The following is a 22,532-nucleotide window of genomic DNA, read 5'->3' on the forward strand; positions in this document are numbered from 1 at the left end:
AACCCCACCAAAAAGTGGGCAAAGGATAAAACACACTTCTCAAAAGAAGAGATTTATGCAGCCAAAAAACACATGAAAAAATGCTCATCATCACTGGCCATCAGAGAAATGCCAATCAAAACCACAATGAGATACCATCTCACACTTGTTAGAATGGTGACCATTAAAAAGTCAGAAACAACAGGTGCTGAAGAGGATGTGGAGAAATAGGAACACTTTTACCCTGTTGGTGGGACTGTAAACTAGTTCAGTCATTGTGGAAGTCAGTGTGGAGATATCTCAGTTATCTAGAATTAGAAATACCATTTAACCCAGCCATCCCATTACTGGATATATACCAAAAGGATTATAAATCATGCTACTATAAAGACACATGCACACATATGTTTATTGCAGCCCTATTCACATAGCAAAGACTTGGAACCAACCCACATATCCAACAATGATTGATTGGATTAAGAAAATGTGGCACATATACACCATGGAATAGTATGCAGCCATAAAAAATGATGAGTTCATGTCCTTTGTAGGGACATGGATGAAACTGGAAACCATCATTCTTAGCAAACTATCACAAGGACAAAAAACCAAACACCGCATGTTCTCACTCATAGGTGGGAATTGAACAATGAGAACACATGGACACAGGAAGGGGAACATCACACTCTGGGGACTGTTGTGGGTTGGGGGAATGGGGCAGGGATAGCAATAGGAGATATACCTAATGCTAAATGATGAGTTAATGGGTGCAGCACACCAATATGGCACATGTATACATATATAAGAAACCTGCATGTTGTGCACATGTACCCTAAAACTTAAAGTAAAATAATAATAATAAAATAAAAGAAAATAAAAATAAAAGAAAGAGAAGAAGTAAGCCATGTTGATTCCTGATGAGAAAACATTACAGGCAAAGGGACCACACATGCAAAGGCCCTGAGGCAGAAGCACATTTGCCTGGTGTCTTTGAAGATTGCAACAATAGAGGGGAGACTGATTGGACTAGACATCAGAGAAGTGTCAGGGGACAAGATGGTTTAAATCATTCCTAGCCATAGAAGGTTTTAAGCAGATGAAAACATTATTTTCCTTATGCTTTAAAAAGACTTATTCGGATTACCTGAGGTCAGGAGTTAGAGACCAGCCTGGCCAACATGGCAAAACCCCATCTCTATTAAAAACACAAAAATTAGCCAGGCTTGGTCATGCATGCCTGTAGTCCCAACTAGTTGGGAGGCTGAGGCAGGAGAATCACTTTAACCCAGGAGGTAGAGGTTGTAGTGAACCTAGATTGCACCAGTGCCCTCCAGCCTGTGTGAGAGAGAGGACTCTGTCTCAAAAAAAAAAAAAGGACTTACTCTGGTTGCTTAGTGAGGAGCAAAGTACAGGGAGAAAGAGAAAGTGGGAGAGGAGTTAAGAGGCTATTTTCATAATCCATGAAAGCAATGATGTAAAGTGAAGCAGGGTGTACACAATGGGTGTCGCAAGGGAAGCTCAGATTCTTATTAGAGTTCAACAGTGTATGCTGATATGAGGTTTAAGTAACAAAGAGGGGTCAAGACAAGTTTTCTGGCCTAACGGCTGGTAACCTGGAGGTGCTATTTACTGAGACGGAGAAGACTGAGGATTGTTGGGCCCAGGGATTGAAGGTGGAGGATCAAGAATTCCCTTATGGATGTGTGATAGTTGAGCTGTCTATTAGTCTTCCAAGTGGTGATAATTGGCAGATAATTAGATATGAGTCTAAATTTTAGAGGAGAGGTAGAAGCTGGAAATATGTGTTCATGGACCATGCACATATACATGGAATTTAATGCCATTGGGCTTCATGAGATCACAGAGGCATGAGTGAACCTAGAAAAAAGGTTGAGACCTGAGACCCGGGATATTCCATTGTTAAAAGGTAAATGTTCCTTCTACATTTTGAATTTATAGAAATAATGTCACAGTAGCCAGTTGCTGAAACACTACCCAGTTCAGAGTAAAATAAAATTCCTATTTTATCAAATCATTGAATGCCATTTAAAATTCAGAATACTTACAGAGATCCCAAATGTCTTAATAAAGATGAAAGCCTAAGTTCACATTGGTGGGCTAGACTCTGCCTTCCCTGTTCGTCTATTTAAAAATAACAATAATGATAATAATAAGAAGAAATATTCATGAATCACTAGATATGTTGAAATATACTCAAAGGTAGGTTCATTTCTTTTCTACTATACCTTTGTAAGTATCAGTCTATAAAATAGTTTTATTAGAAAGGCACTGTCACCCTCAAGCCAATAACAGCTTATAAATACAGGGCAAGGAGCCTGGTGTGGGGATGCTGAGAAATAATTGAGAGAACCATTAGATATGAAGCTAACAAACAACACTGTAGACCAGAATGAGGCAGATAAGCCAGAGGCAGTGTAATTGGCCGGTCAAGACAGGTAGACAGACAGAAGCCAGGAGTGAAAGACGGGAGGTCCAACGTGCAATAAAACACTCAAGCACTGTTGGGGGGAGGGGCGGATGAAGAGAGGAACATCCAGGTAGAGGGGAAGTAATGGAGGTGTGAACAGGAGGCAGAAGGGCACAAGCTATTTGATATGTTTGGAGAGTGAGGTGCTTTTTAGGGTTGAGAAAATAACTGGAAACCAGAATCTGGAGGACTGGGTAGACCGTGTTAAACAGCAAGCACTTGATGCTGCACATGTTTGAGGCCAGTGCAGGGCTTCTAAACAAGGCAGTGACATGATCACATCACATTTTAGGAAGGGTAAATATTAGGCATGGCTACAGGCAGGAAGACCTGAGGGATCACTTACAGTCAGGGATAAGAGTCTAAACGACAAGGTGGCCATGAACATTCAAAGAAAAAAGACTGAAGAGACTTTAGAGGGCAGGCCCCATGGGACCTGAGTGAAGGGGTTTGGGAGACTCACAGCTTTCTGCTGTGAAGTCAAGGATATCACAAACTGTCAGAATAAAGGAAACAGTCCTATGGCTGTGGGTAGGTGGATGAATGTGGTTTCATTTAGAACAAGAGGAGAAAATTCAGGTAATTTATTTTGATTGATCAAGCAAAATAATTTGAAGCTGAACATTATAGAAGCAACAACAATTCTTATGATATTGGGGTAAAGGAAACAGGCCCAATAAAGCATAGTATTACCTGTTTCTCTTCTGATTCAATAAATAATGTTTTCTGTTAAGGTTTTTGATAAGCTGTTGTTTAAATTAATCAAAAGGAGACAATATAAATTTGAACTTAAAAGCATAAGAAAATCAGTTGTCTTTTCAGAAATGGTGAGTCAGTATTTCCTAGGGTCTTAAATCATCCTTCAAATAATGAGCTATGAAACAAATGAGATCCTACTTATCTAGCCTTTTCCTTGATAGATTAAAAACTGTACCAAAATCTTACTATATTGCAAAGACACTAATTCACTCAGGTGAGAATCCACAGTATACAAACATATAAATCAAGGGAATTTTAAAACCAATCATTCTGTTCAAAATGGGAAGAATATTCCAAATTATTTCTACATATTTTAGAATAATTTTGCAGTTAAAAACCCTGTACTTTATAAAATCATAATCCAGTATTTAAATAAAGCATATCTATAACAATATCAACATTGGAATTTAACAGTTTAGAAACCACTTTTCATACATCATATTTAAATGAAGGTGGCAACTAGTTCAGTACATTCATGCAGATTAGAAAACAGTAGTTTTTGAACATTGCATTTGTTCATGTAAGTCAGAAGCTTTGAACTATTTCCTACCCCTGCTATAGGTTTAAGCCTAAGAATTGTTATTCATTATGATTTGGTCTTTAAATAAATTACGAAGTTAGAGGGTAGAGCACACCCCATGAATGCACTGAGGTGCCATAAGGCTCCAATGCCAGAGGCAGCAGTTTGGAATTTAGTTCAATCATGCATTTGTTATGAGAAGTTTAATAAGCTTCAGGTCTAAAGTAAGCTTGGAAACACAAAGAAACTCTGCGAAAAACACTAATCACAGGCACACACACACTCACTCCTCTCTTTTTAGACTGGCATAGAAGATGTAAGTGTATCAACAAGCAACCTCCAAAGAGCAAATGAAACAGAAAATTCAAACGAGTGCCTGGTAGGAATTGTAATTTCAACAAAGTGCCTCTCATATCTGCCTCATAAACCCGTACTCATTTTTCACAACTAACCCACATAGCACTTCCTCAGTGACACCTTTCCTGTTCTGCCCACCAGATATACCTGCAAAGCTAGTGTATCCTCTCACCCAGAATACAGGACATCTTGTACAGGGGGCTGTATCTACAGGGCGCTCTATGCTTTGACAGGAACTGTGAACCTATGGGCAACGATTTTTCGATTCATGTTTGTGGCTCTCATTACAAATGTCCTGCCTCAAGCACCCTGTAGTCAGTAATAAAGGCTGGTTGAACACGAAAACCTTGGAATGCTACATCATTATTGTAAAGGATAGTCATTTTTTAAAACATTTTGGAAGTTCTTTTGAAACTGACTTTTTAGATTATGAAAATATCTCAATAATAGGTTTCGGTTTTCCAAGTTAGACCTTATTTTATTTTAGAAACTGTCAAAGTTATACAAAACCTAGCATGTGTCTCTGTGCATTTTGTTTTCTTTCCTCCCTTAATGCTAAGGAAGGGCTTCTTCTATTTTATAGGCCGAATGCTCCACAAATGAATGTGTTAACGAATGAATAAATTAATAAATGACATGAATGGGAGCTCAAACTGCATAAAAGTATATCTACTTAAAAATGAGAGGTGACGATTGCTAACATGTCATAACCAGACTCTGCCCTGACCTCAGCAAGCCACAACTTTGACAATAAAGATGAAAGAGGATCAAGTCCTTAAATACAGCAGGTGCACTAAGACCTTCCCACGTGCCTGAAGAAGATACACTTGCAGAAGAGAAATGATTACGCAGAGGCCTGCTCCGAGATGCAGGAGGAAGTTTAATTGCCTGTGAATATGACTGGGAGGGAAGGGATGAAACGAGGTTTGAAAGGAAATAGAGATTGTTAAACTCCTGACTAGGCAATAACTGCCGACTTTCTCTTCTATCTGCCCCTATGACTAGGCGGTAACTGCCCTCCTTCTCTTCTATCTATCCCTGTGACTAGGCGATAACTGTTCTCCTTCTTTTCTATCTGCCCCTACCTTGGGCCCCAAATGACTCAGCACTAAAGTGCCTTGAACAGGCTACAGCCAAAAAGTGGCCTCCATGAGCACCACTTCCCATTCTGCTGCCCTGCCTCTCTTTCCTCCTCGGCCTTCCCGGATGGATGACAGATGTCATTCGCAGGTTCCCTAATATTCAAGTCGAGCCCCTCAGTTTCTAGCAAGCATCAAGCTTGACTGTGTTTCTAGCCTATCAGAAGTCAGACCTCAAAAGTACAGCTTGGTGTAAATTCAGAGGCAGGGAAGAAAGAATGAAGGAAAGAAGACCCTGAGCTGGATTCATACACATCATCGCAATTCATCCACACCGCAGTCCTGTAAGGTATGTACCATTTTACTCAGAAAACTGAGGCTCAAAGAGATTGAGCAACTTATCTAAGACCTCACAGGTCCTGAGAGCGGAGCCTGGATTTCAAACACCTGGGAGACTATGAAATCGATGTTAGCTCTTCTATACATGAGCCCAAAATGCAGCTGTACACCAGCAAGACTGACTTCCTCTTGCGGCTTATCACTAGCTCTGAATACAAGAATCCTCAAAATGCTTTATAAGCAATAGTAGCATCGTCGGAATAAGTTGGCAAGTTCCCAGCATTACTGCTTTAGATGCACTTGAAATTTTTCTCCATGTATAGAGTCAAGAATAAGGAAAAAGTATCGAAAGGAGAAAGAGAGAAATAAAACGGGACTAAGCCTTGTAGTTCTTGACTAGAATATTTAAGGCTGGGATTTTCCTTACTTTTTTTCCAGACAAATCGGTTAAAGACGTCTGTTTCTGTTACCTAAAACCAACTTGAAAAATTTGGTCCCTCTCACCTTAAGAGGCTTTGTATAGAGCCCACAGTTGAACATTGGTTCCTATGGCAAAGATTAATTTCAAAGTTTTTATAGTATTATTCAAGGCACGTTTGATTTCAGCTTTGGCAACCATGGGCAGAATATCAGCAACGCTCCCTGTATTAGCTATTGGAGAGAAAACACTGTGAAACTCTAAGACCTTGGTTATTGGGCCAATGAAACTTTTATGCCCTGATCAGATGGAGCAAAACTTCGGCAGGGTTAGTGAGACATCTTCCGAGTGTACCAATGAAGCTCTTGCCTGCTGTTTCACATAAATTACATTAATTTCACTGTTGGCTTGTGCTTGAGAAGGTTGTTCAATTGATTCCAGTTGCTTGCAATGCCTTGAAGGCAAATAATTTTGAAGCAACCACTGTCCTCATAATACACTGTTTCTTTTCTAAGGAAGGCAGTTGTCATAATACCTTAGATATCAACAGAAAATATTCCACTTCTCATCATATGTTAATTTTGCTCTGGAATAAGTAAATGTAACTACTAGAATGCAAACGAGGATGTTACGCTGATGTTTATTTGTGTGTTCTAATCTGTAGATAAACAGCAAGGTCTCTTTTACTTCATGATTCCAAGTCTCAGGCCACAGCAGGACTAGTATCAAAACATCTATTCTCAATTCGGAGTTGAGATTTCTATTTTCTCCATAATCACAAAATAGCACCAGGAAAAATCAATATCTTAAAGTACAGATCATTGAAAAGTAGATCTTTCTGCACTTAACATAAACAAACTGTAAAATCTGAAGTTAAAATTATTCCTCGTATCAGCCTCCTAATTTACCCAGAGTTAACAGAAAAGTTATAGCAGCGCATGAAGTTCTGAGGTTTTGATGGGTGTAGATATAGACGTCCAAACCTGTCATTTCACACTAGTCAGAATACCAGTCTTTGAAATCCCACAAGAAAAATCATTTCTGAAGGTATCTGCTCTTATGGATTATAAAATTAAACTTTCTTATCATTGTACCTAAACCGAAATATGCTTCCTATACAAAGAAGGTTTCTTTGAAGAGTTAAGACCACCTCCCGCCATCCCCCTTAACACACACACACAGAGAGAGAGAGAGAGAATTGAGAGCATTAGTGGTTTTCTCCCTTAGACTGATTTTTTCTTACTGTTATTTTCAGCCACTTTGCTAACGGTAGGGTTAAAGGGCAGGATAGATGTAACACCCATTTCATATACATGTTGAAACAGCAGAGATGATGTTTTTCATTGAAAACACCAGTTCTAAATTCCTTCTAAAATATATTTTTAAAAATCAGTGCACTTGACACCTTGGAAATGCTTATCATGAATGCTGGTTATTTGTTATAAGTCAACTGAATATTATCTTCAATATAAACTATAATTTACTGGTCTGATCATTCTTCCTATCTTACCTGTATATACCCAAAGGGAGCAATTGCCCATGTTTATCAAATTGTTCTTTAGGTTATTTGTTTTTTAGGTCTTTTCTACAAAAGTACAAAATAGTTATCACAGCAAACTTTCCAGTATTTTTTATTTTGAAGCTATATATTTCGGAGTGAACTTTGTTTTCTTTTTTTTTTTTTTTTTTGCCACGTTAGGCTTGAGCAGGATAGCAAATACATAAATTGAGCTCTCTAATTATAATCTCAATGTATGAATTCTTACTAATTAAAACACTTTGCACCAACTAAAACAATTTCCACTTATGTGTTTAGGAGGTAGTTAAGTAACTCCATATAAAAATAAGTGCACTTTCCCCTCCTTTCTTCAGTGACTAGAAAACTTCCATACTTTTAAAATAATCAAATAATAATTTAGAGAGCAACAGCCCTCAACTCTTTGCTGGTGCTTATCACACTGCCTTTCCTCACTCCATTCTTAGCTATGCTAGTTTCTTCTTGTTTCTAATGATAATAAGGGAATGTGGGTGGGTCAGCACTTCTGTGTAGGTCCTCTTTCCAAATTTGCCTTCCAAAAAGACTACCAAATAAGCAACTCAAAAATTGTGCAACAAAACACAAATAGCATTCCAACAGCTTGGCAAGTGGTGCATTCACCTGAGATTAAGTGGTTTTAGGCGGTGGGTAACAAAATGCGGCTTCGCTGTCTTAGTAGAAGGGCAAAAAATTATTCAAAGAGAAAAAGAAGGTTACAACCTTGACAAAGTCTCTCATTATCTTCCTCCTCTTATGTCTTTTCTCTCCACATTATCTGTTGTGTATCTACTGTAGAAGGCTGCAAAACATACAGCAGAAAGAATGGCTTGAAGGCAATTGATGTTTGTAAATAATCCACAACAGGATCCAAGCTGAAGAGGTGAACACATCAGCCAGGTGGGACAATTCTCAGCACGTGAAAACATAGGCAAATTCTAGCCTATGTTACATTAAAAACAATGTCAGTGCATTTTTACATTTTAAAGATTTTTTTTCAAAGCTAAAGAGTGTTTCTTGCTGTGCTGACCACTAACAAGTTTTAAGAGTTTTGAAAGTGTGGCAAAAGTAGAAAAAAAAAAAAAGCTGAAGCGACATTGAACCGCACAATGTAAGTATTGGGATTGCACAAATTTTCAAAACAAAGGAAGGAAATCATCCCTCTCTACAACGTGGTTAGGCTGATTTAAGAAATAAAATATAAGAAATCAGAAAATCAAATGTCTGGCACCTACATATCCAATATCTGGCACCGTGCAGAGTAGAAGAGTGAAAGAAATAAAGAAGCACAAAGTGGTTACTTTGCTTCAGGAGTTCATGATCTATAGTTAGAAACCAATATAAACATTTTGAGTATATTTCAAAGAAAGAGCAAAAGGAGGCCGGGCGTGGCAGCTTGCACCTGTAGTAATAACAGTTTGGGAGGCTGAGGTGGGAAGATTGCTTGAGCTCATGAGTTTGATACCAGCCTGAGAAATATAGTAAAACCTCATCTCTATTAAAAAAATTAATTAGAAAAAGTCAGAGCAAAAACAAATATGAAAGAAAACATTAGAAATCAGAACTTGGGCAAATATTTCAACGTGAGCAAAGCAGCTCTGCCATGGAGGACCTCTGGAGCATCCCGGCTTCCTGTAGAGGCCCCACCACATGGCTCTTTCCCATCATTGGGATCCATCTTCTGTATCATGTCAGGATTTTCCCCCAAACTTCTCAACCTAATTTATTCAGCCAAAACATATATATTTCTTAAATCCTTACTAAGAGCAAGGCACTGTTCAACATAATGAAAATATGGCAATGATATAAAACAAAAATGTTTATCCTCATGTGAATTACATTCCCGTGAGAAAAGATGGATCATTAATAAAATAAATATGTAAAATATATAATATGCCAGAAGGTAATAAGTGGCATAGTGAAAAATTAAGCGTGGAAGGGAGCTCAGGAATGCTGAGAGCGGGTAGATGTGAAGGTAATTAGAATGCTCAAGGAGGGAGTAATAGGTAGAAGAATGGCCTTTCTACATGTCCATATCCTTATATGGCAAAAAGGAATTGTGGATGTGATGAAGTTATGGATCATGATATGAGGAGATTATTCTGGATTACCCAGGTTGACCCAATGTCATCACAAGAGTACTTAAAAGCAAAAGAGGGAGGCAGGAGAGTCTGAGGGAAGAAGTGTGACAGCTAGGGTCAGAATGATGTGGTTGCTGCCTGGAAGGGGGCCAGGGGCCAAGGGATGCAGGCATCCTTTCAAAGCTGGAGAAGGTAAGAAAGTGTTCTCTCTCCCCTAGAGAGAGTGTGTGTTCTCTTAGGCTACTAGAGGTGTGCTAATTTATTCCAGCAGTCATAGAAAACTTATATAGAAGGTCTCACTGAGAAGATAACATTTGAACAAACATTCCAAGGAGGTGAGGGCACCAGCTATGCAGATATCTGGGGAAGAACACTCAAGGAAGAAAAGGCAGGCAAACAGCAGGGTGTCTGGCCCATGTGCATGAAGTAGAGAACACTGGGAGCCAGAAGGCTAACAGAAGACAAGTCAGAGAGAGGTACTGGGGTGGGTCAATTCACACTCAGCCTCACTGGCTATTGTAAGAACTTCAATTTATTCTGAGACACTGAATATAGAAGAGTCTATGAATATTTATATAAATTCTGAATGTTTACAAGATGAATAAAAGTGGTACACTAGTAAAACTATTGGTTGGGTGGGGAGAAGCCCAGATTTGTAGCATTTGCTGATTTCCATTGTGTAAATATTTCTACTGATGGTTTGACAAACACTTCATAAAATTTCTGGATACTTAATTATCAGCTCCAGTAGAGCACTGCAGGTATGACACCCCATTTGCCAATTCCACACTTGATTCTATTGGGAACAAGCTGCGTGAGAGTCAACTGGTGGCAGAAATAAGGAAGTCCTCAATAAAAATCAGCATTTACTTTTGACAGATGTGAGATTCTAGAACTTATTTCTCTTTACTTGCTCTGCCTGGTGATTAAATTATGATTTTAAAAGAAATACTTTTAATTTCTTATCAGAATGCTGCCACCAAATAATAAAATACGTACTTTATGTGTAATCTTGTCTATATTATACTGTTGTCAACAGAAACATTATCAGGGCCAACTTCATGAAAGGAAATATGTGATAGAAGATGGAGTGGTTGGAATGAAAATAAAAGTCAAATTTTACTTCGGATTAATCAGAAGGAAGAAAAAAGACAGATAGGAAAGGAAAGGCAGGCTCAGCCAAGTTGAAGAAAGAGGCTGAACTCAGGAGGCAGTGGGAGAATAGGATCATAGTTTGAAGAGAGCTGCGAGGCTGTTTAGTCCAGGTGAGGATAATAATCCCAGAACACTCAGTCACAAACACCATAACACTGAATGTTGAAATCCTGAAAGAGCAAAATTCCTAAGGACTGAATTCTTTATTTTAAATAGAGACAGAATGAATTGGTTCATTCTCATGCTACCAATAAGACATACATGAGCCAGGGTAATTTATAAAAGAAAGAGGTTTAATTGACTCACAGTTCAGCATGGCTGGGAAGCCTTCAGAAAACTTACAATCATGGTGAATGCAAACAAGAAGCAGGGCACTTTCTTCACAAGGCAGCAGAAGGTGCTAAGCAAAAGGGGAAAAGCCCCTTATAAAACCATCAGGTATCACTCACTGTCATGAGAACAGCACAGGGGTAACCACCCCTATGATCAATTACCTCCAACTGGGTTCCTCCCACAACATGTAGGGATTATGGAAACTACAATTCAAGGTGAGATTTGGGTGGGGACACAGCCAAACCATATCATTCTGCCTCCAGCCCTTCCAAATCTAATGTCCTTACATTTTAAAACATGATCATGCCTTTCTAACAGTCCCTCAAAGTCTTAGCTCATTCCAGTATTAACCCAAATGTCCAATGCCAAAGTTTTACCTTAGAAAAGGCAAGGTCCTTCTGCCTATGAGCCTGTAAAATCAAAATAGTTAGTTACTTCATAGATACAATGAGGATGTAGACATTGGATAAATACTCCTGTTCCAAATGGGAGAAATTGGCCAAAATGAAGGGAGTGCAGGCCCCATGCAAGTCCAAAATTCAATGAGTCAGTCAAATCTTGAAGCTCTGAAATGATTTATTTTAACTTCATATCTCACATCCAGGTCACACTGAAGCAAGAGGTGGGCTCTCATGGCCTTGGGCAGCTCCACCCCTGTTGATTTGCAGGGTACAGCCCTCCACCTGGCTGCTTTCACAGGCTGGTGCTGAGTGTCTGTGGCTTTTCCAGGCAATACGGTGCAAGCTGTCTGTGTATCTACCATTCTGGAGTCTGGAGGATGGTAGCCCTCTTCTCTCAGCTCCTCTAGGTGGTGCCCCTGTGGGGACTGTGTGGGGGCTCTGACTCCATATTTCCCTTCTGCACTCACTGCCCTAGCAGAGGTTCCCCAGGGGGGCTAAGTCCCCGTCACAAATTTGTGTCTGAACACCCAGGCGTTTCCATGCATCCTCTGAAATTTAGGCATAGATTCCCAAACCTCCATTCTTGACTTCTGTGCACCCAAAGGCCCAATGCTTCATGTAAGCTGCCAAGGCTTGGGGCTTGTACCCTCTGAAGCCATGGTCTGAGCTGTACATTGGCCCTTTAGCCATGATTGGGACACAGGGCACCAAGTTCTGAGACTGCACAGAGCAGCAAGTTCCTGCACTGGGCCCATGAAGCCATTTTTTCCTCCTAGTCCTCCTGGCCTATGATGGTTTGAGTTGTCGTTAAGGTCTCTGACATGCCCTGAAGACATTTTCCCATTGTCTTGGTGATTAATATTCAGCTCCTCGTTAGTTATGCAAATTTCTGCAGCTGGCTTGAATTCCTCTCCAGAAAATGGGTTTTCCTTTTCTATCTCATCAAGCCATAAAATTTTTAAAACTTTTATGCTTTGCTTCCTCTTGAACACTTTGTTACTGAGTAATTTCTTCTTTCAGATACCCTAAACCATGTATCTCAAGTTTAAAGTTCCACAGATTTCTAGGGCAGGGGCAAAATGCCGTCAGTCTCTTTGCATAGCAAGAGTCACATTTACTCCAGTTCCCAAAAAGTTCTTCATCACCATACGAGACCACCTCAGCCTGGACATCATTGTCCATGTCATTATCAGCATTTTCCTCAAAACGATTCTGCAAGTCTCTAGGAAGTTCCAAACTTCCTCACATTTTTCTGTCTTCTTTCAAACCCTGCAAACTGTTCAACCTCTGCCTGTTACCCAGTTCCAAATTCACTTCCACAATTTTAGCTATCCTTATAGCAACGCCCCACTACCTCAATACCAATTTACTGTATCAGTCCATTCTCATGCTGCTAATAAAGACATAACCAAGCTTGGTTAACTTATAAACGAAAGAGGTTTAATTGACTCACAGTTCATCATAGCTGAGGAGATCTCAGGAAACTTACAAGCATGGTAGAATGCGAAGGGGAAGCAAGTCACCTTCTTCACAAGGTGGCAGGAAGGAGAAGTGCAAGCAAAGGGGGATAAGCTCCTTATAAAACCATCAGAACTTGTGAGAACTCACTCACTATCATGAGAACAGCATATGGGTAACTGTCTCCATGATTCAATTACCTCCCACTGGGTCCCCATCATGATATGTGAGAATTATGGGAACTACAATTAAAGATGAGATTTGGTTGGAGACACAGCCAAACCATATCATAGGGTCTCACTTTATTGCCCCAGCTGATTTGAAACTCCTGGGCTCAAGTGATCCTCCTGATTTGGCCTCCCAAAATGCTGGGAATACAGGCATGAGCCACCATGCCCAGTCCTAAGGTTTAAATTCTTAACATCTAAAACCCAGAAAATCACAATCACAGGAGAGTTGTACCACGTTAGCTGCACCATGTTAGGTAAAACTGTTGCTCTGCTTTCTTTTTATTTGGAAATTATGTACGGTTTAAGGAGGTCCATATGGGTGCCAAACATACAAGGGGGGGACTTGCAGACTTAATTTCAGGTGTCAACTTGACTGGATTAAGGAATCCCTGGAAAGCTGGGAAAGCATTATTTTGGGTATGTCTGTGATGGTTTTCTCAGAAGAGATCAGTGTGTGGGTCTCAGCGGACTAGGTGGGGAAGATCTGCTGTCACTGTTTTGAATGTCTTGAATATCACAGAAGACATGAAAATGAAAGTAAAAAATGCACAAAATCTTGTCTGCCAAATTATGTAATCATTTACCAAGCACCTCTACCCATAGCACCATGCTTGCCTTCACAAAATGCCTTTTGTCAGATAATAAAAAGTTCAACAAATTCAGTGGCCTTCTAAGACAGACACCTCCTGGCACAGAGCTTCCTCCAGTGCTACAAGACATATTAAATCATGAACTATTCTTGACTAGGGATTTGACTCTCAAAAAAGATAAACATATTTATTTACCACTAAGTTTAACATAACAAAACTGGTGCATATTTCACTTTGGCTGATGAATGGCACTTTCAAAACTGTCCCCAGTGGGTTTTTAAATAAACTTCATACAGTTTATGCCCCCATTGGATTACAAAATTCTGTAATTTAATCTACATGTTTATAGTTTAATAACTGGAAAAAGTGAAGTACTTTATAAAAGCTTATTTGAAGACTTGGAGGGCTTTGCAGAAGAAAATAGATTTCTACTGGATCCCCAAATTATAATGACAAGTTTTTCATTAGGTGTGATCAAGGCTTCTAAAAGTTAATTGCCAGCTGTTAGCAGTAAACTTTATATCTTCCATTCAGCCGAGCTCATTTGCCAGAAAATTCAGGTGAGTTGATTGGCCAGGCCATATGGCAATGATGAAAATTTTAGTTTAAAAATGTGTCATTTGTCTGTATTGGCCTTCCTTCCACCCTATAAAATTCCAGGAGCTTTTGATAAATTAAAACCACAATTGCCTGAAGAAGCCAGAAGTATTACATACTGGTTTGAAAATAATGATGTGCAAGGTAGGATAAGAAGTCATTTAGGCAACGGAGTTGCTGTTCAATCAAGAGTATTGTTTCTGCCAAATGAGTGGCCTGTATATGAGGGCCTTCAAAATGGATTTCCACATACTCAACACAATAGACAAGAATGGCATAGAAGATTGGAAAATGTAATAGGAAATTCTCATTTCAGTGTGTATCAAATTATAGAAGAATTTCAAAAAGAGCAGTGCCTCATAGAAAATGAATGTGAATGTATTTTATGAGGAGAGTCAAACCCTAAAAGCAAAATAGGCAACTATTCATCATGATGCAAGACTTCAAAATATAGTTAATGGTCATGAAAGTCAGCCAGCTATGATGAACCCTGCGATTGCCCATAATCTATCCATGTAATATAGTTTTTATATGTCAATTTTCTTTTTAGTTATTTCTTTTTCCATTTTTTCCACTATTTTAAATTGTCAGCATTATTTTTTACAACTTGCTATGCTATGTATTTCATCTTGGTATCATTTCCAATACTGGAGGTATAAATTTTGAAAAGACTTTTATAGAGAGTTTTAATTTGTTTTATGCATTTTTTTTTGCAAATTTGACTCCACAAGAGTGCATTATCACAACACTGACTTTGTGTGTAACCATTGTACATGTACATAAAAACATTAAAGTTTCCTCAATAAATGAGAAGATATCCTTTTTGCACATTTACATTTGGGAAAGAGAAAATTCCTCAGGATCTCAGCTCTTTGACTGCATATTAGAGGGTAACCCATCCCAGCTTTTGATGAATCTGGTCAAAAGACTTAGGTTGTCCGTTACAGTATTCCAGATGACCTAAGTTATAAAGCTGAGTCCACCCAGTTACCAACCATGCTTTTATACATTTTATTTTTGACCCATTTCTTTACAAATACAACTCATCTGCTCATTACCGTTATACCCGTGAGACTATCGTTAGCATACCTGAGTTTTATGCTTGCAAATATATGTATGTTATTATTGCCTATTGATTGTGTAAAGTGGCCTAGGAAGCGTTCTGTTGTGTTTTTATACGTTTCTCAAATAAATTCCATCTTAAAAATATAAATAAGTGTTTTTGTGTTGTTGTTTTTAGACAGAGTCTCACTCTGTCACCCAGGCTGGAGTACAGTGGTGCTATCGTGGCTCACTGTAACCTCCACCTCCTAGGTTCAAGCGATTCTCCTGCCTCAGCCTCCTGAGTAGCTGAGACTATGGGCACCCTTCACAATGCCTGGCTAATTTTTTGTATTTTTAGTAAAGATGGGGTTTCACCGTGTTAGCCAGGATGGTCTCCATCTCCTGACTTTGTGATCCACCCGCCTCAGCCTCTAAAAGTGCTGGGATTAAAGGCATGAGCCACCATGCACTGCCCAATAAATGCTTTTTTAAAGAATGTGTTAATAATTCTTTTCCAGAATTGTATTTTCAGAATTTTGTTCTTATACGATTGTAATTTTCAGGATTTTATACTGTACAGATTCAGATCTTTTGGGACTTCAACATTTGGGATTATGACATTCACGATTGTGCCTTCCTCGGCTGTGGCCCAAACCCGTGTGGTCCAACACTATTTCACAAGAGAGGAAAGCAAACCACGTACACAGATGCAATGAAGGTTTTAATAGGCATCATGTATAGATTAGATCCCAGGAAAACATGATTAAGATGATACATAACAATTATTTTTTTCCGAGTGAAAAAGAGCCACATTCTTTTTCTTGTGTGGAATTAAACACAATTTTTGAATAAATGTAAGTGAATGCAAATCACCATGTTCACTTAGCTGATGCTCCTTTATTAACAGGGATAGAATGGAGGTGATTCGAAGAGATGATGGCGCGGGACCCAGGACCTGAGGAAGCTGCAGTGGGTGAAGGGAAGAAACAGAGGAGCAGGGGCTGGAGAAAGAGTGGGGAGTCATCAACTACCCTCCTTTCTCCTAGCGTCTGGTGTTTGGAGCCCAGAGGTCTTCTCTAGGGCCTCGGAGAAGCTTCCAAGTCTGTTCATTTCTCTTTCCCCACTCCTGCTTGTATCAAAAATAAAGAAATTATTGACAACTGAGTTCCTGACTAGGTGGCAGGATTTTAGGGACTCTTCACTTCGTCTGAACCTCATGAAGGTAGTGGGAGTCCCATGGGTTAGTTAGCAATAGTTCTTGAGATTATTTGGTCATATAAATAATCAGAAAACTCATAGTCATCTTGCTTTTCTCATAATGCCCAGCTGGGGGATGGTGGGGGAAGGGAGAACTGGAGTGAGAAAAGATAGAACCAGAGTTGGCTTTCATGTATGGGGCTCTCCAGAGCAATCAGGTGTAAATACAACCAAGAGAGGTCTTGAAGCAGCTCTGGCGAGGGAAGCCTGGGCTCAGGCCCCAGCTTGCCCAAAGCACGTCACCTGTCCAACTGGGAAGCTTAAGCAATGTGTTTCTGTTTTTGTTTTTGTTTTCTGGTAAAGAATTCAATGTCATTAGCTACATTCACAATGATGTGCAATCATTACCATTATCCATTTCCGAAACATTCTGTCATCCCAGAAAGGAACTCTGTGCCCATTAAACACTAACCCCGCCCATTTCCACCTCCTGCCAGTCCTGAAAACCTCTATTCTACTTTGCGTCTCTATTAATTTGCGTATTCCAGGTTCTTCATGTAGATGGAATCACGTAGTCTGTGTTTGACGTCTAACTTAGCATAATGTTTTTAAGTTTTATCTATATAGTAGCAAGTATCAGAATTCCCTCCCTTTCCAAAGATCACTAATACTCCATTTTATGTCTATACCACATTTTATTTATCCATCTATCCCTCAATAGACTTTTTAGATTGTTTCCACCTTGTGGTTCCTGTATATAAGGCTGCTGTGATGCTGCAATGAACACAGGTGTAGCAGCCAGGTGTGGTGGCATGTGCCTGTAGTTCCTGCTACTCAGGCTTCTGAGGCGGGAAGATTGCTTGAGCCTAGGAGTCCTGGGCGGCAGTGTGCTGTGTTGATCAGATGTCTGCACAATATTAGACATTAGTACAGTGACCTCCTGGGGTAAGGGACTACCACGTTGCCTAACGAGGGGCGAACCGGCCTGTGTTGGAGAAAAAGCAGGGCACAACTCCCAGTTTGACCAGCAGGGTGTCATGCCTGTGGACAGCCACGCAGCAGGGAGATCGTGCCTGTGGACAGCCCCGCAGCAGGGAGATCATGCCGTGGACAGCCCCTCAGCAGGGAGATCGTGCCTGTGGACAGCCCCCCAGCAGGGTCTTGTGCCTGTGGACAGCACGGCAGCATGGGGATCATGCCTGTAAACAGCCCCGTAGCAGGGGGTCATGCCTGCGGACAGCCCCGCAGCAGGGTTCTGTGCCTGTGGACAGCTCCGCAGCAGGGGGATCATGGCTATAAACAGCCCCCAGCAAGGGGTCATGCCTCTGGACAGCCCCGCAGCAGGGGATCGTGCCTATAAACAGCCCCTAAACTCCGGCCTTGAAAACATAGTGAGACCTCATTTATTAAAAAAAAAAGTGGGGGGGGGGGTCGGGAGAACACAGGTGTACAAGTATCTATTTGAGTAACTGCTTTCCATTCTTTTGAAGATAGATATAGGTAGATAAAGATACAAATATCGAGATTTATAAATGTGAGTGGTATTACTGAATCATATGGTAATTCTATGTCTAAATTTTTGAGGAATCGTGTGTTTTCCACAGCTGATGTACTATTTTTAATACCCATCCTCAATGCACAAGAGTTACAATTTTTCCACATCCTTGACAGCAATTGTTATTTTCTGGGTGTTTTTGGTTTGTTTTGAGGACGAGTCTCCTTCTGTCTCCAGGCTGCAGTACAGTGGCGTGATCTCGGCTCACTGCAACATCCGCCTCCCAGGTTCATGCGATTCTCGTGCCTTAGCCTCTCAGTTACCTGAGATTACACGTGTGCCACAATGACCGACTAATTGTGTGTATTTGTTGTTTTTTGTTTTGTTTATTTATTTATTTTTTTTATACAACTGAGGTTTCACCATATTGGCCAGGCTGCTGTCAAACTCCCGACCTCAGGTGATCCCAAAGGGCTGGCATTACAGGTGTGAACTAGCGTGACTGGCCCCGATTTTTTTGTTTTCCTTTTTTGATAGCAGCCATCCTAATGGGTGTGCAGTGTGTGTGTCTGTGTGTTTAATGTCACATTGGTGATTCTAATGTGTAACCAGGAAAGAAAAGCATGGATTCTGGGTCTCAATTTTTCATCTAGGTAAACCGGAGCAAATAAAACCTATTGAAGAGTTCTCCTGATGATTGAATGAGTTCTCCCATACAAAGCAAATTCTACAAATGTTGGTTCCTCTCTTATTACTTAGAATTTTACTAAACTTCCTGCTTCAACATACAGAGAAACTCCCTGAAGCCTAAAACTATGCAGATTTTATACAGGGCTGATTTTAACTTCTGTTTTGCTTTTACCATATAGCTAGCTTCAGATGTCACATGTGTCCTCCATGACGTCTAAATAGCACTACACCTGCACCAGCTTTCCTCTCAAATTAACTGCTCATCAGTTCTATTATTAAACAAACAAGGAGCAGCTGTAATACTGAAGGAATGAGTGGGATTGTGCTTTAAAATTACATCTCTGTCAACACTTTTAGTTTTCTTATTGAAAAACTACAAGTTTCCCAGTTAAATTAACAGAATACATTATACCCATAAAATCCCGAAATACTTGGCAATACACACAACAAAATATTTTACAAGTAGAGAATATAATAAATGTATACTTTAGAAATGCATTGAGATAAGTTTAAACAGTGTTTACTTTTAATTGGTGTGCTTCTTTCATCTCACAGTCATAAGCTGTGGTTTAGTTTATTGGCTGAATACTCACTATGCAGTCCTTTGTAAAATTTTGGAGGTCCGCAGTAATGTGATTATTGAGCTTCAAGAGAATACACAGAAGATCCCAGGAACCAAACTAATCCATCCACTATGCAGTATCTAAAGTGTTTGCAAAAATTAAAACAAACAACAACAACAAAAAAAAACTGAACAACTGACTTGTAGCAAAGCTATCAGGTTAGTGCAAAAGTAATTGTGGTTTTGCCATTGAAAGTAATGAAAGTAATTTAAAGAATAGGTGTTCTAGCTGGACATTCTACAATGCATGTCACAATCATGGATCAATTATGTATTGAAAACACAAACCAACTCAGGATCACCGCTGTGCATTATTCCCATCATGTCATAATATGGCAAAGTAAAACTAAGGACCTGTAACAAGGGATTTTCAGTTTGAAAGCAAACATATTGGTTAAAGCAAAGAAAACTGGCAATTTTCAATTAGCTCAAATCAAACTATTCACTAATTTGTATGCTTCTCTACAAAATCCAGAACTTTTGATAGGATCACCCTTAGGTAAAACTCTAAAGTGAGCAGCTTCTGATCAATAGACCTCAACTCCTTTTCCCTTCTGTATCACAGACCATATGGGTGAATCCATCATATGACTTAATAAGATTTGGCCAGTTGGGAAAGGTCTCTTTAAAGAACTAACACTCAGGCTGAGATCTAGAGCAAAGCACCGTAAACTTGAATGTGCATATGAACCATCTGGAGACCTTGTCAACAAGCAGATTCTGATTCATTGAATCTAGGGTGGTGCTTGAGCTCTAGCAAGCTCCCAGGGATGCCTATGTGACTGCCTTGGACATCAGTTACAGTAGCAAGCATATAAGCAGATACCGGCCAACAAAGCAGGAGTGAACGCATCACGGCCCAGGCAGCCCTGTACCAGGCCAGCTCAGGGATCTGAGAAAAGAGTAACTTGACTGAGGTCTATGAGTGCTTCCATGAGAGGTGAGGCTGAGAAGGTGGACAAGATCTAGGTCAATGTGTTAAGTTCCCACTAAGTGCAAGGCTAGGCTCTGCATAAACAGAAACAAATAAGGCAAACCTAGTCCTTTCATTTATAGAGCTTGTAGTCTAGCAGAATTATTTTGTGGGTAGAAAATCATTAAAGATTTTTAAACGAAGGAGAGACGTGATCTAATTGAAATTTTTGAAGGACCTCTCTGAGTGTGCCATAGAGAAGGTATTGGAGAGGCAAAAAGTTGGAAAGATGAGTATATGTTTGCAGACCAGGTGAAAGATGCGGATGACAGAAGCGGATAATTTTAGCACATATTTTGAAGGTGAAATAACAGTATTTGGTTGCAAGTTGTGACGGTAGTGGTGTTGCAGGAAGAAGAAAGCATCAAGGATGATGATGCTTTCTGGAAGAAGTAAATGGAGATAATTTTTATGAAAAATGGTAGGGCTGAAGAAGAAATAAACTAACAAAAGGGAAATGATTGAGGAAGTGGCATAGATGTGGGGGAAGAACTCAAGAGTTTTGAATTCTGATTTTAGGAACGCCTGTGAAAATCCCAGTGGAGATTTCAAGATGGCAGCGTGCACATAATCTTTTGGAGCCTGGGAGGAGAGGTCTGTAGGAGCCATATGCATATAAATGGTATCTAAAGCCATAGGAATTAATAAAATATTGTCTAGAGTCTGTGTAGGCAGAGGTGTCCAATCTTTTGGCTTCCCTGGCTGCATTCGAATAAGAAGAATTGTCTTGGGCCACACTTAAAATATATTAACATTAACAATAGCTGATGAGGTAAAAAAAATCATAAAATATCTTATAATGCTTGAAGAATGTTTACAAATTTGTGTTGGGCTGCATTCAAAGCTGTCCTGGGCCACACGTGGGCCACACATGACCCCCAGGCCATGGGTTGGACAAGCTTAGTATGCAATAAGAATAGAAGAGGACCCAGGATTTAAGAACCTCAACATTTAATGTTTGTGCAGAGGGAGAAACTGATAAGAAAATAGTTCAAGCTAGAGGAAGAGGTAAGGGGTCTACTCTACTGAATTTTCCTGAGACCCCACTGGACTCATATATTACATAATATGTACAATATATGTTACTTGGGTCAGGGATACCCTAATAGCTTTGAACTGACCACTATGCATGGAACAAAATTGCACATGTATCCCATAAATTTTATATAAACAAAAGTAAAAAAATAGAAGGAAGGGAGTGAGAAAGAGAGTAGGAAGGAAAGGGGAGGAAAGGAAAGGAAAGAAGGAAGGGAAAGCAAGGAAAGGAATGGAAGGGAAGGGAAGGGAAAGGAAAGGAAAGGAAAGGAAAGGAAGGGAAAGGAATGAAGGAAGGGAGAGCAAGGAAAGGAATGGGAGGGAAGGAAGGGAGAAAGAAAGAGGAAAGAAAGGAATAGAGAGATAAAGAAAGAGAGAGAAGAACAAAGAAAGAAAGAATGGAAGGAAGAAAGAAAGAATGAAAATAGAGAAAGAGAACTAGTGTTCATGATGTTTAGGAATGACCAATTCTGGGAGTGCTGAATTGTGTCCCCCCAGATTCCTATGTTGAAGAGCTGATCCCCACTTCCTCAGAGGGGACTGATTTAGAGAAGGCATTCAAAGAGGTAAGTGAAGTCAAATGAAGTCGTATGGGTGGACCCTAAACCAATATGGCAGGTATCCATCTAAAAAGAGATTGAGACACAGGCAACACAGCCTGAGGACACAGCAGGAAGGGGGGTAACTGCAAGACAGAAGTTCTCAGAAGAAGGTAAACCTGCTGACTTTCCATCCCGGATATCCAGTCTTCAGAGCTGTGGAAGATAAACCACTCAATCTGTGGCAGCTTGTGATGGAAGCCCCTGGCACTCTTATATGGTGACCTTAGCACAAACAGTTTCATAGGCTTGGTGAAAGTGAAAGCCAAACTGACCTGAATAAAGAGTGAAAGGAAAAGGAGCAAAAGGAGATAGTAACTGTGGAAAATCCTTGAGAAAAATTTGCCAAGAAAGGAGGAGATGGCTTGACAGCTAGAGAGACACACAGAGTCAAAGTTAAGGTTCCTCCAAGATAGAAGATTTTTTTAATGAAAAATTTATATTTAAATGCTGACAGAATGCATCAAGAAGGAGACAGATTGAAGATGCAGATGACAAATGGAAAAGCAATGAACAGAATCCCTGAAAAGTCAGGAAAAGAAGGGAGATTATTAGAGGG

The 22,532-nt window shown here is 39.9% G+C and overlaps 1 pseudogene; it reads right to left on the bottom strand.

Annotated features, from left to right (window-relative positions):
* Nucleotides 1–17,662, bottom strand: part of LOC134739076 (serine/arginine repetitive matrix protein 1-like) — a 106,341-nt pseudogene extending 88,679 nt beyond the window's left edge.
* Nucleotides 17,663–22,532: the final 4,870 nt, after the last annotated feature.

The sequence above is a fragment of the Pongo pygmaeus genome, chromosome Y (assembly GCF_028885625.2).
Source record: "Pongo pygmaeus isolate AG05252 chromosome Y, NHGRI_mPonPyg2-v2.0_pri, whole genome shotgun sequence".
Taxonomy (NCBI): domain Eukaryota; kingdom Metazoa; phylum Chordata; class Mammalia; order Primates; family Hominidae; genus Pongo; species Pongo pygmaeus.